The 17,609-nt window shown below is 41.3% G+C and overlaps 1 long non-coding RNA gene across 2 annotated transcripts in view; it reads right to left on the minus strand.

Moving 5' to 3' along the window:
* LOC113968155 overlaps positions 1–17,609 on the minus strand; it is a 29,550-nt gene that overhangs the window by 10,348 nt on the left and 1,593 nt on the right. The window contains exons 2-3 of one of the 2 annotated variants that reach the window (XR_003534399.1): positions 15,446–15,542; positions 11,635–11,715 (exon numbers count right to left, since the gene is read on the minus strand). This is a non-coding gene — a long non-coding RNA (uncharacterized LOC113968155). Of the gene's footprint in view, positions 1–11,564; positions 11,716–15,445; positions 15,543–17,609 lie in introns of both variants that reach the window. The other variant, XR_003534398.1, reaches the window with a different exon arrangement.

The raw sequence follows: 17,609 nt of genomic DNA on the forward strand, positions 1-17,609 counted from the left end.
TGACCACTTCAAAGAGTCCTTTACATCATGCCTGAGCAGCTGAACACCTCCTCTCCTGAGAAGTGCTCCCACTGCTCCTGCTGCTGCTCCTGCTGCATGCACCCAAGCAGGCCAAACTGGGAAACACTGGTCTAAAGGACAGTCCGTGCCCACCAGACTGTTTTGCGTTTACCAGTGATTTATAGATATATTTAATTTTCTTTCCCATTCTTCAACTTCTTTTGCCACATAGTTAGTAATGGTCCTGCTTTCTGCTTCCAGTTCAAAAATTGATTCTGGAAGATCTTGATGATCCTGCTTTTTTTGTATTTTTACTAGTCTGTTTTTGAATGTCTCTTTATTATGATGACCATCACTAGCTTTTCATAAATTAGCAGTGCTTATTTATCAAGTCTAAGATTTCAGGAAAACAGGTGAACTGGCTGCTGCTTTACTATCAAATGTTAACTCACACATAAAAAAAGCCTTGCGGTAAGAGAACAGAATAAGACTAAGTTATCATAATGATGGAATAAAATTCATTTGAGATAAAAAATGCCACCACATCTATTAATAACAAACCTGCATATGATTCATAACACAGTATGGGTCATAGCTTTCATGGACTTTCTCAGATTATGAGAGAAAAGATGAGGGACCTCCAAAGAGTGGGTTTTCTTTTGACCTTCTGGATAAGCTACCAGACACTTCCTTCCATCACTTACTGGCTGTAGCACAGCCTCCCAACCATAGCTGGGTTTAGAACCACATAAACTCATGTCTACACTGCTGACTGTAAATGACTGGAGACTTCAATAAATCCATTTTATGCTTTCCTCTTCAGGTTTTAGAGTTTGTTTTATTAAACAGAAAAACAATTTCTCCATCTATACAATTAAGAAATGCCTCTGAAGAAATGCTCCTTTCCCCCCCTTATGTTTCTGGTGGAATGTGTGATGAACAGAAATCATACTTTTCTGTTTGTACCCAAGCATGACTCAGGGAATACTTGTTCTTACCTGCAATTCTCAGGAATCATAGAATCATGGAATGAGCTGGGTTGGAAGGGACCTCCGAGATCATCAAGTCCAACCCTTGATCCACTACCACCATGGTTACTAGACCATGGCACTAAGTGCCACATCCAGCCTTATCTTAAAAACCTCCAGGGACAGAGAATCCACCACTTCCCTGGGCAGCCCATTCCAATGTCTGATCACCCTCTCTGTAAAGAAATTCTTCCTAATATCTAACCTAAACCTCCCCTGGCACAGCTTAAGACCATGCTGTCTTGTCTTACTGATAGTTGCCTGGGAGAAGAGACCAACCCCCACCTGGCTACAACCTCCTTTTAGGTAGTTGTAGAGAGTGATGAGGTCTCCCCTGAACCTCCTCTTCTCCAGGCTAAACAGCCCCAGCTGCCTCAGCCTCTCCTCATAGGACTTATGCTCGAGTCCCTTCACCAACCTTGCCCTCCTCTGGACCTGCTTCAGCACCTCAATGTCCTTCCTGAACTGAGGGGCCCAGAACTGGACACAGTACTTGAGGTGTGGCCTCACCAGCGCTGAGTACAGGGGAAGAATCACTTCTCTGGTCCTGCTGGCCACACTGTTCCTGATCCAGGCCAGGATGCCATTGGCCTCCTTGGCCACCTGGGCACACTGCTGGCTCGTGTTCAGCTTCCTGTCAATCCAAACTCCCAGGTCCCTTTCTGCCTGGCTGCTCTCCAGCCACTCTGTCCCCAGCCTGTAGCACTGCAGGGGGTTGTTGTAGCCAAAGTGGAGGACTCAGCATTTGGCCTTGTTGAACCTCATCTCGTTGGAATCAGCCCAACTCTCCAACCTGTCCAGGTCCCTCTGCAGAGCCCTCCTGCCTTCCAGCTGATCGACACTCCCCCCCAACTTATTGTCATCTGCAAATTTGCTGATGGTGGACTCAATGCCCTCATCTAAATCATCAATAGAGGTATTAAACAGAACTGGGCCCAACACTGATCCCTGGGGGACACCACTAGTGACCGGCCGCCAACTGGATGCAGCACCGTTCACCACCACTCTCTGGGCCCGGCCCTCCAGCCAGTCCCTAACCCAGCACAGAGTGCCCCTGTCTAAGCCATGGGCAGCAGCTTTTTCAGGAGTATGCTGTGGGAGACAATGTCAAAGCCTTTGCTGAAGTCCAGGTAGACACATCTACAGCCTTCCCCTCATCCACCAGGCGGGTCACCTGATCATAAAAGGAGATCAGGTTGGTCAGACAGGACCAGCCCCTCCTAAATCCGTGCTGGTTGGGTTTGATCCCTTGTCAGAGGAAAACCTCCTCTGAGCCTCCCTGGGAAAATATTACTTGAGCAAAACCTTCAGTATGATGCCTATTATTATGTTGCTGGAAAATATATAGTATGTACAAACTCTTATTTAAAAAAAAGCAAAACCAAAAAAACAAGTTAGTTTGTATTAAAATTCTGGTTAATGATTTTAAAGTAGAAGCAAAACAAATGTAGCCCCCAGAAGAGCATCCATTCTGCAGGTGCAGTGATGGGGTGTAGTGTGGAAAGGCTCTGTCATAGAGCATGGAATAGTTTGGGTTGGAAGGGAGGGACCTTAAAGATCACAGAATCACAGAATCACAGAATATGCCGAGTTGGAAGGGACCCACCGAGTCCTACTCCTGGCCCTGCATGGGATCATGTCCCTGAGAGTATCATTCAAATGCTTCTTGAACTCTGTCAGGCTTGGTGCTGTGACTGCTTCTCTGGGGAGCCTGTTCCAGTGCCCAACCACCCTCTGGGGAAAGAACCTCTTTCTAATATCCAACCTGAAACTCCCCTGACACAACTTCAGGCTATTTCCTCACGTCCTGTCACTGGGCATCACAGAGAAGAGATCAGTGTCTGCCCCTCCTCTTCCCCTCACAAGGAAGTTGTAACTGCAAAGAGGTTTCCCCTCAGTCTTGTCTTCTCCAGGCTGAACAGACCAAGTGACCTCAGCCGCTCCTCATACGGCTTACCCTCAAGGCCCTTCACCATCTTCATTTCCCTCCTTTGGACACTCTGTAATAGCTCAATGTCTTTTTTACATTGTGGTGCCCAAAACTGCCACAATATTCAAGGTGAGGTCGCTCCAGTGCAGAGCAGAGCGGGACAATCCCCTCCCTCGACTGGCTGGTGATGCTTTGCCTGATGCCCCCCAGGACACGGTTGGCCCTCCTGGCTGCCAGGGCACTGCTGACTCATATTCAACTTGCCATCGACCAGAACCCGTGCCATGGGCAGGGACACCTTCCACCACACCAGGTTGCTCAGTGCCTCATCCAGCCTGGCCTTGAACACTGACAGGGATGGGACACTCTCATAATGTCCTGTTAAGTTTCTTAATAGCATCACTGAAAGAAAAAATATGTTGTACTTTTATGAGTAAATTTACAATTAATGTTCTTAACCCTGTCTTCTCAATAAGAACAAAGTTGTAACTAACGCTTTTGCTTTTAAGAACATTCAAGCATAGAACGCAGTACATAAGAACGTAGTAAAGATATACATTTGTTTGTGAAATATCTCAGTTTCAAATATAACAAACTTCCCAAAGGAAACACATCCTCTAAAGAAAAAGATTTTAATTTACTTTATGAGGTAATTAAATTTTTTTTCATATCTTCTATTTATAAAATATTTATATATATGTGCAAACATTGTATCAACTAAAAATAAATATACATGCAGGCTTGACTGAACAACTGTTTTGTCAATGGAGTCCATGAATGGGGTTAAACTAAGCTCTTCATGTTTATTAGCAAAAGTTTAATTAAGCGTGATGTTGAGCAAAGCCTGGGAAATATTAAGTGATTACACTCAGAAGAAGTGCTTAGTAGGTTGCAGGATCAGGAATCCATTTAATTTCTGTTCTCAACGTGCCCTAACAGCCTGCAAAGCATTTCTGGAAACATAATAAGATTTTCTTAAAACTCATTTAAAAATTGCAGATGGAATGTACTAGCTTTTATGGGTTAACTTGTAAAGGAAGAAACATGAATGTATTTAAGATCTTAATGTTACATTTTCCTGTTGCCTGTTTTGTTTTGTAAGTGTTTTCAGCTCAACTGCTTTTTGAAGATGACTTACTGCACCCTTTTGTTTGTTACTACAGTTGGGAAGTGTGTGTGCTTAGTTTGTTTTGCCAGAATAAACAAGACCCTGTTGGATATTAAAGAATTCAATATTTCAATTTCTATTACACTCTATCAGACAAATCATCTATTACAAAACATGCTTAAAAGATGCATTTACAAAATGGTGCTGAGTTACTTTCTTAAATGTTTGATTTTCATGATAAAATGTGTGTTACACTTTTCAAATTTTGTTTCATTATTCATTGTACATGATTGTATTATTGTTCATTCTCCTAAAAGATTATTTTCTGGGGGTTATTGCTTCACCTTCCTTATAGCAGCATCCATATTCAATTCCAGAGACCATTTAAATATAAATCCCCTTGACCTTACCTCCTACATATTTAGAGAATAAAAAAAAAATCATCTCTTCTGGTTCAGAAATTGTAATTTGGAAGATGAAGGCACAAAAAACATTTACCTTAACTCTCACTGATGACTGTTTCTTTTGCAAAAACCAGACAATGCTGTCTAATGTGCAATGCTTCAGGAAGTCATATAATACAGGAATTAAAACTTTATGATTGGGACCAAATTGTCCACATTTTAAAGGCTCTTTGATGATACCCTTTTCCAGTAGTTATCATGATTAACTCCTAACAATGGGCTTGTGATTGCAAAGATGACCTTTGGAACATGGGTTAATGCAGTGCTCTTTTCCCAGAAATGAAGATAGTCTGAAAAAAACATCACAGCAGGGTGATGGCATCTACTTCCACTTATCTAATTGGAATCTGAGCTCAGAAACCAGGGGCTTGGCTCTGTGGCATACACATAAATGTCAAGTGCCATCGAAGATGCTTTTAGGGCATTTGAGACATTCTTATGTAGAAGAGAGGGCCTTCAGGGAAGCCCATTACCTCTCAAAATCACATCTAAAGACTAAGTCCCAGAGGGTGTCTTAAATACTGTAGGATAGTTCAAATTGCATTAGACACCTACGTATGAACAACTGAATGACATCCATAATAACTACCACTTAAATTCAGCCAATTCAATTGTCTCACTGCTGGTAATTTTTCAGAGCGACCCAGCTGTATATTCAATTAGCACTGTTGATGGAAAAGAACATCCTGGCTGTCCAGCCAGTTCTCTGAGGAGTTGCTGCACACTTGTATCACACAGAACCGACTGTGATGGTGTGCTAATATTAAATGTCCCAAGAAATGTGGCTCCTTTTCCTTCCATCTTGTGCTTTTTGTCAAGACGCAAAGTGGCCTCTCACCCAAAGATCTCTTTGTTTCTGAATTTTCTATTGCCAGTCAAGGGGACCAGAGCCATTTCTCAGCTGAGCTCTAATCTGCAAATAAAAATGATAATATATAATTACTTTTGGCATGTTTCCTGTTTTTTGGGTGTTACAGTTTTTAAGCTGTCCTGAAAAGCATTAATTTCACCCAAGGAGACACAGAAAGGCAGCAACTGCTCCCATTAGGGAAGTGGGATCATCAGAAGGAGTAGCAGCTACATCAGTCAGAGAAGATGAGAACAGAGGCAGAAGCAGCTGAGTATTTCCACATAAACCTGAGTTTTATTGCACTGGTTGCAATATGACAGGTATTGTAGCTCTTGGGTGTCTTGAGGTATTTATATTCTGCCCACACACTTCAGTGATGGCTTTCCCTACTATGTTTCTTATACCACAGTCAGTCCCATCTCAGTGTTTGACATCTCAGCTCTTGGTGCAAGGGCAGTTTCTGCTCACCCCCTGTAGCAGAAGGGGGCAGAGGCAGTGTCCAAAAACAAATAAGGAATTCAAAGTGAAATTTATAAATCATTTAGGTGCAGACACAAAAATAAATTCACTTAAAAATACCTGTTAACCCACACAGGTGTTTAGAAGGCCACTGGCATTGAAGATTTCACCACCAGTTAGCTAATGTGTTGTAACTGTAGCCTTATTAGCTGGCTTATGGTGTTCATCATGTTCATGTTCTTCATGGCTTTTCAGCTCAGGGTCCCCCACTTCCAACATCCACCATTCTCCAAGTGCCACCAAATGAGATCCAACACAAAATCCACGTGGATGACCTGGATATTTAAGGCCATCATGGAAGCCTGAAGAGGAGCAGAGCAGAAACCCAGTCTCTTAAGACCTTGGACAGTTTGCAGCCTGCAGGACAACTCTTCGGAGGGGAAGCAAGGCACACCCCCCTCAACACAAAAGACAGCAATCCCCTGTATTGACTGCAACCCAGACTCCATGGCTGTAGAAAAATATTTCCCTTTATGTATTTTGAATCTTCTGTAGTCATGAATTTGTTATTTGCAACTTTGTATGTCCAGTTTTGGCAGATTCTTGTCAGCAGTATGCCAGGAGACACGTACACTCAACCTGCAAGTTCCTCAGCTCCACAGTCCCCTTCAAGCTCCTCCCCAAGCTCTGCTTCCTCCCAGCCTCCGCTTCCTCCCAGCCTCTCCCCGTGAGAGGCTCCCTCTGCAGCAAGCCCCAGTGCGAAGCTCCACAGGAGCTTGCCGAGGGCTGGATCAGGCCCTGGTCCCCGGGCGCTGTGGAACGTGTGGGAGGATGTGGAGGCCAAGCCTCGCACTGCCTTGCGCAACCTCCCCGTGCAGCCAGAGCCGTGTTTACCCAAGCAAAGCCACAAGAACAGCCTGTGGTTTGTAGAGAAGGCGGTTGTACAAAACACCCTCAGCAGCATGTTCAGTTCTGGGCTTGATTTGTCCGGCACATTCCCGCCTGTCACTAAAAGCAAGCACCGGGAAGCCTTTTCAAAGGAATAACTTCGTAGCTAAACCATGAGTATTGCTACAGCTCATACAATATTTTTCAGTACAATAATATGAGTGGGAATTTGTAAGTAAATATGACAGGTTAACATCTTTTGAACTATGACAATTGTAAAATGTGGGTTTCACTCTTGCAAAAAGATTGCAAGTTATGAAGAGTTCAGATGTTTAATGTTACCTTCATTAATAATTCTAATTTTGTTACTGACATTAATCATTAAGTCCTAGAAATCTTACACACTCACTAAGCAAGTGAAGAAAATCAACACCAGTTTAACAAATAGTGCTGAAAATTGTTTGAGAATGCAGTTAGGCAAATAACAATAGTGATTATAAAAGTTTCTGGTCAGCTTCTGTTTTATTTACTCACTCGAAAATCAGGAATAATTCCATTAAGTGTACAAAAATGCCACCTGACTACAAGATTAGAAACAAAATCACAATCTGACTTCTTACTGGCAGGCTGATTTTAACAGCAGGAAGATAAGACAACTAATATTTAGGAAGTTATTTTGTAAATCTGAACGAGACTTGACCACCAAATGCAGCCTTGGTTTAAAAAAGAAATACTACTGAACGTGAGAAGCACAGATTTGACTAAGATGGTTCCCTAAATCGCTCTAGAAAAAAAAGTCAACAAAACCTGGAGTGGATTATCCTTGTGTCCATACACACTGATACATGAGTTAGTGATTCAGCATCACTAAGGCACCAAGTCAGGCACTTGTTTTAATGGGCCACTTTCAGTGTGGCACACTAGGCTCTCACCTGTGAACCCAGAAATAAGCCACAGCACTGCATTATTACAGTGTTACTCTGCTGGGAAAATTTTATATCCTATGAAAGATTTTATGTTTCATGAGGAAAATTTTTGAAAATGAACAGAATATACATAGCAATCTGAACTTACTTGTCTTATGAATGTAATACTTTCTGAACATGGCAAATGGCCATAGGCGGATTTTTTTTTAAAGATAAAATGTAGTAAGAATGTAACACAATGGAGAAACAAAGCTGTTCTTCATTTTTTTTCCAGTTATTTCTTTTTTCTTTAGTGTGCAGATAGTAACTACAGAAGTCTTTAAAAATATCAGCAGATATAATGCAAAGAAAATGAACTTCAGACTGCAAAGAAAGGCAGATTTTAGGAAATGTAGCTTTATGCTTCACAACTGATGCCAGTAACAAAATGCCTGTTCCTCTTTCTCTGATACAGTACAGAAGCAGCTAATGGACAGACATCTAGATGGTTCTGCATCACCTGGTGGAGAACTGCTCAAAGAGAGCTCCTGTGTGTGAGAGTTGAGCCAGAAGATTACAGAATTTCGAAGATGCTTATAGCTCACTTTGAAATAAGCTGATCGTATTCTCTCTTTTCCCCACCAGTGAATGGGTCCAATGCAGAATTATTTTACTGAGGAAAGGTCATTGTCCAAAACCGCACTCTCCTGTTCAGCTTCCCAGACTTTCCAGGTTGGCAGCCTGAACAGTGACAGAGTGCAGGGTAGACGAGAGGGGGAGCCTTCCAAAAATTAGTATCAGTCACAGAATAGTCTGACTCCCCCATGGAGAGCTACCTGTGCTATATGTGAGACAGGAAGGCAAGGTATTCCTTCAGCTGGCTTTGGGAAAAAAGATAAAATAGGATTGTGATGCATCTTGATGTAGTTGAACTGCTGTCTAATTGTTTGTGTACTCAGTCTTTTCCACAGGCTAATATTAGCTCTAACAAAACAGCATATGCAAAAGCAATATGAACATACGGTCTGTTACTACAAGGACTCACATGCTCGCTTCTCAGTACAAAAGCATTCAGAGCTTCCAGATTCTAAGGACTAATTCTCCAGATCAAATGTTGCTATTTGAAGGGACAGATTGGCTGATGGACCAAACAGCAGAAACTCCTTTCCAAGTGCTGGACAATAACAACAATAATAGATTTATGATTAAATAATATTTTTATTATTACCAACAACATTGTGAAATGCCCAGTGGTCTAAAGTAGGTGTTTTGGCTATTCTTCCAAGACTGCAAACCTCAGGACAGAGATTTTGATTCTGTAAGATAGTGAAGAACATGTACTATTCCATTGTTATCTCTGAAGATTATGCTGTAAGAAACACTGTGTAAGAAACAAGACATTATTTTCATCAGAGCCTTGTAACCTGTCTGACCTTAGGCACTGTGTTAATTTAAACAAATCATAGACAAACTTTTTTCTGTGTACTGCAAGATAAAGAACTTTACTGTGGCCAATGCCAATACTACAAGGACATTTAATCTAGAATTCATGAAGGTTGCCACTCGTAAATTAAAGATTACAATAGGATCCAAACAAAAAAAAAATATAAAGGAAACTGCAAAAAAACAATGACATGGGGATTACAGTGCTAGGTCAAGAAGCCTGAGGTGAGAAGTCAATCACTACAGTTTAATAAACAAATACTAGAAAATGGTGGACTCACGGATGGAGTGTTGCCAAATGTCCTGTTCTTACCTGAGTTTTGTGAAAAAAATAATTGAGGTGATGTTCAGGGCCAGATTCAGATGATGCAAAAAGTTTAACAATAGCATAAAATACAGAATCTGAGTGTTGAGAGTGAGGGAAAGAAAAAAAGAAAAAGGGCTAACCCAAAAGCTTTTGAGATGTTATCTGCTTTTTGTGGTTGTAAACTACTGCCTCTCCTTTTTTCCGCTTTCTCATTCTTTGTCACAATACCCTATAATTCTTTATGTTATCAGATCAATCACTTTGGAGCATAATTACTGCTGGCTATTTGTTTAAGGCTAGTTTATACACTTGCTTTCCTCCTGTGTGATTTCCTGTTATTTTTTTGCTTTATATTTAAGGTGCTTAAATCATGTTCAGTGGGAAGTGTCCAAGCACTTCCTGGGTGCACATGCAACACAAAGCTAATTCTGCAACAGATGCAGGGCAGAACCAGAACAGCCTCCTTCTTCTCTTTATCACAGCAATTCTTGGCAAACCAAATGACAATCTGAGTCGTAGGGACAGCTCATTGAAGACAGTCACACGTACTCTTGCACTGCAGGTATCACTCTATGACTTTAGCTGTAACCCTGAGCAGCACCACAGTCCATCCCATGGCAGCACCTTTTTCTCCATGGAGGAGTTTCATATGAGCTGGCTTTGGCTGAGCAGAACCCTTCTGCACAGAAGCAGAGTAATACAGGTCTTTACAGCTGATAATTTCTTGACTCTTACAATGTAGACCAAAGGGTTGTGTTTCAGCAGACACAGTACTTGAATTTGGATCTTCGGAAGCTCAAAAGATAGAGGTTTGCAAATACACAGAAGAGATATTTGTCCAAGACTGCCCCCCTCTGTTATTGTTTCACAGCTGAAAAAAATGTTTCTAACTGCTGTAAATTCTTCTTCTCATACCTGATAAAGTGAGATTTCCAGTATACTGATTTTTAGTACAGATATTTATTGGAAAAAGTACTGACAGTTAAATGCCCCTGAAATATAAATATGGAAGGCATACTCAGTTTCTTCAGTGAGTATTTGAGTGGGGGTAATTTTATTAAGCTGATTGCAGCAAATAAAAATATAAATATTTCTCTTGGCTTTCTCTATTCACATTTTTATTACTCTGAGACACAAGTAACAAAAATTTTTTTGCCTTTTCTTTGGCAAATGCAAATCACAGTACCATTTCTCTTTAATAAAATTTCTGCTAAAGTCAATTCAATATTTTATTCATGGAAAGCTAACTTTATAAGTTTAACATATGCTTAAACAAATATTTGAAAACTAAGTCTATTCCTGAAAATTCCAATCGTAACACTTAAAAATGTGTAGGGCAACAAAGTACCCACCTCTGACTTTCATCATCCACTTCAAATCCCTTAAAGCCAAAGCAGCAAAGAGAACCAGGCTGCTTAAAACTGAACAAAGGAAACAGTTTAGATGAATAAAATTTGTGAGCAATATGAAGTACTGTCTTAAAGGAGAGAGTTGTTTGGGTGTCTGTTCAGTGGCATAAAAAATCCTATGTGTTGTCATGTGATATTATTCTAGGACAAATCTTAATTATTTTTCAGAGTCTAATGAATAGATATGCTTTTCTAAAAATTGCAAATTAGAAAAATGGAAAATTCAATTTTTCAGTAATCTACAAGATGGAAAGACAGATCATTGAACAGCACTTAATCAATCTTGTTCCTCATGTCAAACATGTACTAGAAAAGTTCTTAAAGTAGATCGAGGCAGACCCGAGGTGTGTAATTACAGTGTTCAAGGGTGTGTAGGGTAGGAGCTCAGAGCAGAAGCTCAGTAGGAAATGGACAAGAAACTCTGCTTCTTTTAGGTAATAGCTTAAGATATGTGCTATTTGGAAAAGAATTCTTCCTTGTTCCAGACATCTCTTGCATTCATTACTCACAGTATTTATTACAGAGACCACCATGGTATAGCTTCCAGCACTTACTGGGTTTAAATATTCATTTCAGCCAGGATTTCATTCCAAAGAAAATTACTTCTTGCACAGCCAGCCAGAATCTGTAGCTCTTTTGCTTATTCAGTAAAAAAATGGGGGAATCCTTCCCTTACTGTGTTACACTGTACCATTGGTGGGCTGCAACTTAGTCTGCGCTGCAGCATACTCCAGAGACAGCTTTTGCCAGGCGAATGTTGTATTTGTACCTACCTATTTCCAGGTGCTGGTAGATCCAAACATCACAAAGTCTAGTCTTTCCTCTTTACTCAGGGCACCCTACCTCCATGCTGGCAGTGTCCCAGGGCCTGCCCACCAGATTCAGCGCTCTCTCAGGATGGTTGATGAAGTCTCAGCATGTAGCCTGGGAGCAAATAGGAGCAGTGATCACAGATTTTGCACTTTGACTGCAATCTTTAGTAATGTTTTTTCCCAAAACTTACTCACAGACGCACTGATGAGGCATGGGCTAAATAAGTGGACAGTGATGTGATTTGAAAACTGGCTGAATTTCTGGGCTCAAGGGGTTCTGATCAGCAGCATGAAGTCCAACTGGAGGTCAGTCACTGGAGATGTACCCCAGGGGTTGATACTGGCCCCAGTACTGTTTTTGACTCTTCATTACTGGACTGGTCAATGGTGGAGAATGCACTTTGAACCAGTTTGCAGATAGCAAAAAACCTGGGAGGAGTGTCTGATGCATAAGAAGATTCTGATATCATTCGGAGCACCCTCAGCAGGAGAAACAGCAAAATAGGAACATCATGAAAATCAGCAAAAGGATTTGCAAGCTCCTGCCCTTAGGGAGGAATAACCTCAGACACTAGTACACATTGGTGGCTGACTGACTTTGCAAAAAAGGCCCTGGGGTGGTGGACACAGCTGCTGATGAGCCAGGAATGTGCCCTTGCAGCAAAAAAGGCAAACAGCCTCATGGCCTGCATGGGGAAGAGCGCTGACAGAAGGCTGAGGGAGATGTTCTTTCCCCTCTACTCAATCCTGGCAAGACTGCATCTGGATGCTGGGCCAAGTACTGAAGTGAGTCCAGTGAAAGACTATGAAGATGGTTAAGGGCTTAGAGCATCTCTCATAAAGAGAAGGCTCAGGGAGATCTTATCCATATGGATAAATAAATAACTGATGGGAGGGAATGAAGAGAGAGCCAGACTCTTCTCCTTGTACCAAGCAACAGGGTGAAAGGCAACGGATACAAATTGAAGCACATTAAATTCCATCTGAGTGCAAGAAAACATTTGTGTTTTGGCTTTTTTTTTTTCTTCATTGTGAAAGTGGTCAAATATTGGAGTAGGTCACCCAGAGAGGCTGTGGAGTCTCCATTCTTGGAGATACTCGTAACTCAACTTGACATAGCCCTGGTCAACCTGCTCTAGCTGACCCTCCTTGAACAGAGTGGGGCTGGATTAGATGTTCTCCAGAGGTGCCTTCCAAAAATTCTGCGATCCCACGTAATGCTCATGGGTCCAGAACATTGCCCAGAAACAGACCAGGAAATTCCTTCTCCTTGCATCCTGAGGGAGAAAGAGCACACACGAGCCCTCCCTGTCCAGTGAGGTAGGAGGGGCTCCTGCCTTTGAGCACATAGGCACATCAGAGAGAATAACATCACTTTCTCTGGTGCTCAGCTCTGAGGAGGCTGTGGGTGCAGGAGTTAGCATCTTCAGTTTCTTAGCAAGCTGAACTCAGCCTCCCCGCTGCTCATAGATTTTAACATGTGACTGGACTCCCTCCCTAAATGGATCTGAATAAGCTGCACATGTCAGAGGCTAAGAAGGAGGAAAGTAGCTCCTGGCCGTGTTGCCAGGCTCATACAGCCATGGTTGTTCCTCAGCCCTGGCCAGAAAAGGGCTCAGAAACTAGCTCATATGAGGAAGTATAAACACGGGGTAGATCAATCACACCTCACAAATCTGAAGAGATCTAGTTTGACTGCAGAATGAAAAACTAACTTTACCAAACAGTAACCTTGTCATCCTTCCCATTACCTTCTGGAACCCTCCTACTGAGAAGAGAACAGAAAAATACATGACTGAGTAATATTTGGGTTTTTTTCCACCTCCCTGTGCTCCCTTTGCGCAGTTTTGCTCTCTTTCCTGCACGTTTGGAGGAGCAAGACCAACCCTAAACATGAACAGTTACACTTCAGTGGTCATGGCATCAATCTGGTTTCTTATGCATACCTTTCACTTACCTCATTATGTGTAATAAGCTTCAGATGAATAAACCTAGCATTTCACTAAAGTGCTGACAGCACTGAAATCCAAAAAGTATCAAGGAAATGAAAATGACTCATCTGACATGTCAACCAATAATGAAGCAAAGCTGGACTACTCGGACAGTCTTGCCTAATAGAGATGTAAAAAGTCACATTTGTGGGGTTGATATCAGAGAAATAGTTGTAGCACAAAGAAAGCCACTAGAAAAAAACATTTCACAAAAAATAGCTACCATTTTCAGAAGTCATTTCAATGCATATTTATATCACAAAATAATTATGAAATTGTCTTAACTAACGAAGAGAAAAATTAAAATGTAAGCATGCATGACTAATATGTTAGAGAAGGCGGATCACAATTAAAATATTTTTTCTCTATTTTTAATTTGGGCAGAATACAGTTTTAAGTCCTTCTCTGCTCTCTCAGTGCATGACTTTGTAGATCACCTAATTACTGCAAGTGTTGACAGACTGATCTTGGCAAACCACTTTTCAAGGAGCATTGTATGTTCCATTATATTTAATAATATTTACAAAATGTAAAAGACAGCTATGCATCATCTCAAGTATTACCTCTGTCCAAAATCTATGAATTGTTGTTTTGCCTAGGGACTAGTTTGAGTGATTCAAGTAGATGTTCCATAGTCAAAATCTTTGAATGTGACTGGAGTTTTTGGATGCTGGGGGAGAAAGGGAATTTAAAAGTGTACATCTCTTTGTAAGATATTTTAGTTTAGGAGTTAAAAATGCTAGTCAGCTTTAAACACATCATTTTAATGAAAGAATAAAAGATGCAATTAGTTTTTAATTGTTTACCATTTGCAAATATCCCCCAAACTTGATATTCTCATTTCCCAAGTCTTGTGAAAAACGGTACATATTGCATTCATTAGTATATCAAAAAAGTCAGAGAAATATTCTAAGTATATCCTAAAAAAGATATTTTAAAAAAGAGAAAGATTGATAATTACAGTGCAATTCTGCCCCACACTTACCAAAACCATCTATTATTTTGGTTTCTGTTCAGTTCACACAAGTACTGCTGTTGGTGGTCCATTACTTGGGTCAATCACACCATTACATATTCAGCCAGCTCACTTTGTGGTCACGAGCCTGCACTAATTCTGTTCTTGTGTTGGATTAGTGGAATTGTTCCCAGCTGTATTTTCAATATCATTGCCATGTAATCCTATTTACAGAAATTTTGTGGAATCTATACTAGCCAAGCAAAGGATGGTGGATATCTTGCTGATGTGAATACTTTTAAAATGTGGTGGCTGTAAATTGTTGTTGTTCTTTTGAAATCACTGAGGCTTGTCTGACTCAAAATGGTGGAAGGTAAATTCATGAGGCCAATTCATATTCAGTAAATTTACTCTCAAAAATCAGTGCGGTGGGTTTTTTGTCTTTTTTTTTTTTTAATGGAACACAAGAAGGAAACAGTGGTAAATCATTTGTACATTAATATTAAGAATATTGTGATCTTACTCTATTTCCAGATGTGCACCTTATACAAACTCTTTCAAGGAAGCTTTACCTTTTAACTTTTACCTTGAACTTGTGAACAACGAGCTCTTCCTTGGAATTACATAAGGAGGTTAAAGGTGCCTTACAGAGAAAGCTGAGTAAACTCAACAGTAATAAGCATCATTAACTCTAAAAGTGATCAAATAGTATAAAAGTAGCATTGTAAATCAGGAAAATAAACTGATATTAATAAAATCAGCCATCTTACCCTTGAAAGCACACACTTTGCATAAACTTAAAATATTAATTTCAATTCTGATGCAAACAGGGGATTAAAAATTAAAGTATAAAGTCATTTGAAGGCTGCAAAGAGTTAGAGAATCTATTTACCCACCACTGGGATCCTCAGGACCTTTTACTGTTGTCACAGTACTCTGACTAGCTGCAGCCACAGGATGGTGCTCATGGACTTTGGATACCACATTATGGATCTGTGAGGAGAGGAAAAAAAAAAAGAAAGATAAAGAGAGGGAGCTGGATGCTCCCTTTGGCAAGCTGTTCCTTGTCCTACCCTGACATACATAAGCCAGCAAGCAGTCATGGATTTACCTCTACATTTACTGAGTCCTCAAGGGCATTGCAAATAGACTGATCCATCAAGGGAAGCCTGTAGATGTAATATGTTTGTACTTTGTGTGATACTGTGTCTCTCACAGACACAGTATCACACAAAGGATGTGTCTCTCATCCTTCTGGACAAAATGCCCAGCACACAGGTGGATAACCGTGTTACATGATGGGTGAGCAACTGGCTCATGTGTCAGGCACAAAGAGTTACAGTGAATGGGGTGACATCAGGATGGTGCAAAATCACTAGTGGGGTTCCACAGGGCTCCATCCTTGGCCCAGTGCTCTTCAACACCTTCATTAATGACCTGGACCTCGGATTCGAAGGAATACTAAGTTTGCCAGCAAAACCAAATTGGGAGAATCTGTTGAATCCCTCGAGGGCAGAGAGGCCCTGCAGAAAGACCTTCATAAATTAGAGGGCTGGGCAATCACCAACCATATGAAGTTTAACAAGGGTTGCACCTGGGATAAGGCAACCCTGGTTGTGTGTATAGACTGGGGAATGAGAGGCTGGAGAGCAGCACTGCAGAAAGGGACCTGGTAGTCCTGGTCAATGGCAAGTTGAATATGAGTCAGCAGTACCCTGGCAGCCTGGGGGGCATCAGGCAAAGCAGCACCAGGCAAAGCTGGCCAAGGGAGGGGATTGTCCCGCTCTGCTGTGCACTGGGGTGGCCTCACCTTGAATATTGTGGCAGTTTTGGGGGACCACAATAATGTAAAAAAGACAATGTAAAAAAGACATGAAGCTATTACAGAGTGTCCAAAGGAGGGCCACGAGCATGGTGATGGGTCTGGAGGGGAAGCCATATGAGGAGGAGCTGAGGTCACTTGGTTTCTTCAGCCTGGAGAAAAGGAGACTGAGGGGAGACCTCATAGCAGTCTTCAACATCCTCATGAGAGGAAGAGGAGGGGCAGGCACTGATCGCTTCTCTGTGGTGACCAGTGACAGGACTCGAGGGAATGGCCTGAAGTTGTGTGAATGGAGGTTTAGGTTGGATATCAGGAAAAGGTTCATCACCCAGAGGGGGGTTGGGCACTGGAACAGGCTCCTCAGGGAAGTGGTCACAGCACCAAGCCTGACAGAGTTCAAGAAGTGTTTGGACAGTGCTCTCAGGCACATGGTGATTCTTGGGGATGGACTGTGCAGGGCTAAGAGTTTGACTCGATGATCCTGTTCCAATACAGTATATTCTATGATTCTATGATCCATTTCCTGGTTTTCTGAAAATTGCTTTTAAGCTAAGTACATAAATTGGGGACTGAAAAGGTACAAACTGTATCACATTTAACATCAATGAGCTGAACATCTTATTGTTTCAGAGAAATTGTTATCTTGTAAGCTACTCTACTGGACTGGTATGATCATTGGCCATTGCACACAGCTGGCAATGCAGTAGAATAACTGCAAATGACGGGAACTAGGAATCTGGTAAATGCTTTTTAGATCTGGGAATGCTTTTGAACCTTTGCTATAGAAAACAACTGGACTTAAAGAGTTTCTTCAAAGGTTAAACACTTCTGCAGTTTCAGTGGAAAGATATCTGTGCGCTGTGAATTTGGGCAAGAGTCTGCAGGATTGGGAATCCTACTCAGCAGCTGAAGGTCCTGGTTTACAGTTAGTCAAAGTCATCTCCCTGAGACTTACTGCCTTCTCCTTCCCTAGGAGGGGGTCCTATTTATATTAAGAAAGGATGCACATCTCTATATCACCTACGCCTCTTTCTTAACTGCAGTCCTTCGGTGGTTTAATTTGTAATTTTACACAGATGACCAGGCATGTTGTAATGAATATTTTCATTCACCTCTTAAATTCTCAGGACTTACAAACTTTGTGAGTAGTAGCCTTAATTGTAAATTCAGTAGGGTATACCACAGGGTAACTCATATTTGTATAGAAATATAGATTCTGCAATTCCATGTACCACTGC

This window comes from Neopelma chrysocephalum, unplaced genomic scaffold (genome assembly GCF_003984885.1).
Source record: "Neopelma chrysocephalum unplaced genomic scaffold, ASM398488v2 Primary Assembly neopelma1_66, whole genome shotgun sequence".
In the NCBI taxonomy this organism is placed as follows: domain Eukaryota; kingdom Metazoa; phylum Chordata; class Aves; order Passeriformes; family Pipridae; genus Neopelma; species Neopelma chrysocephalum.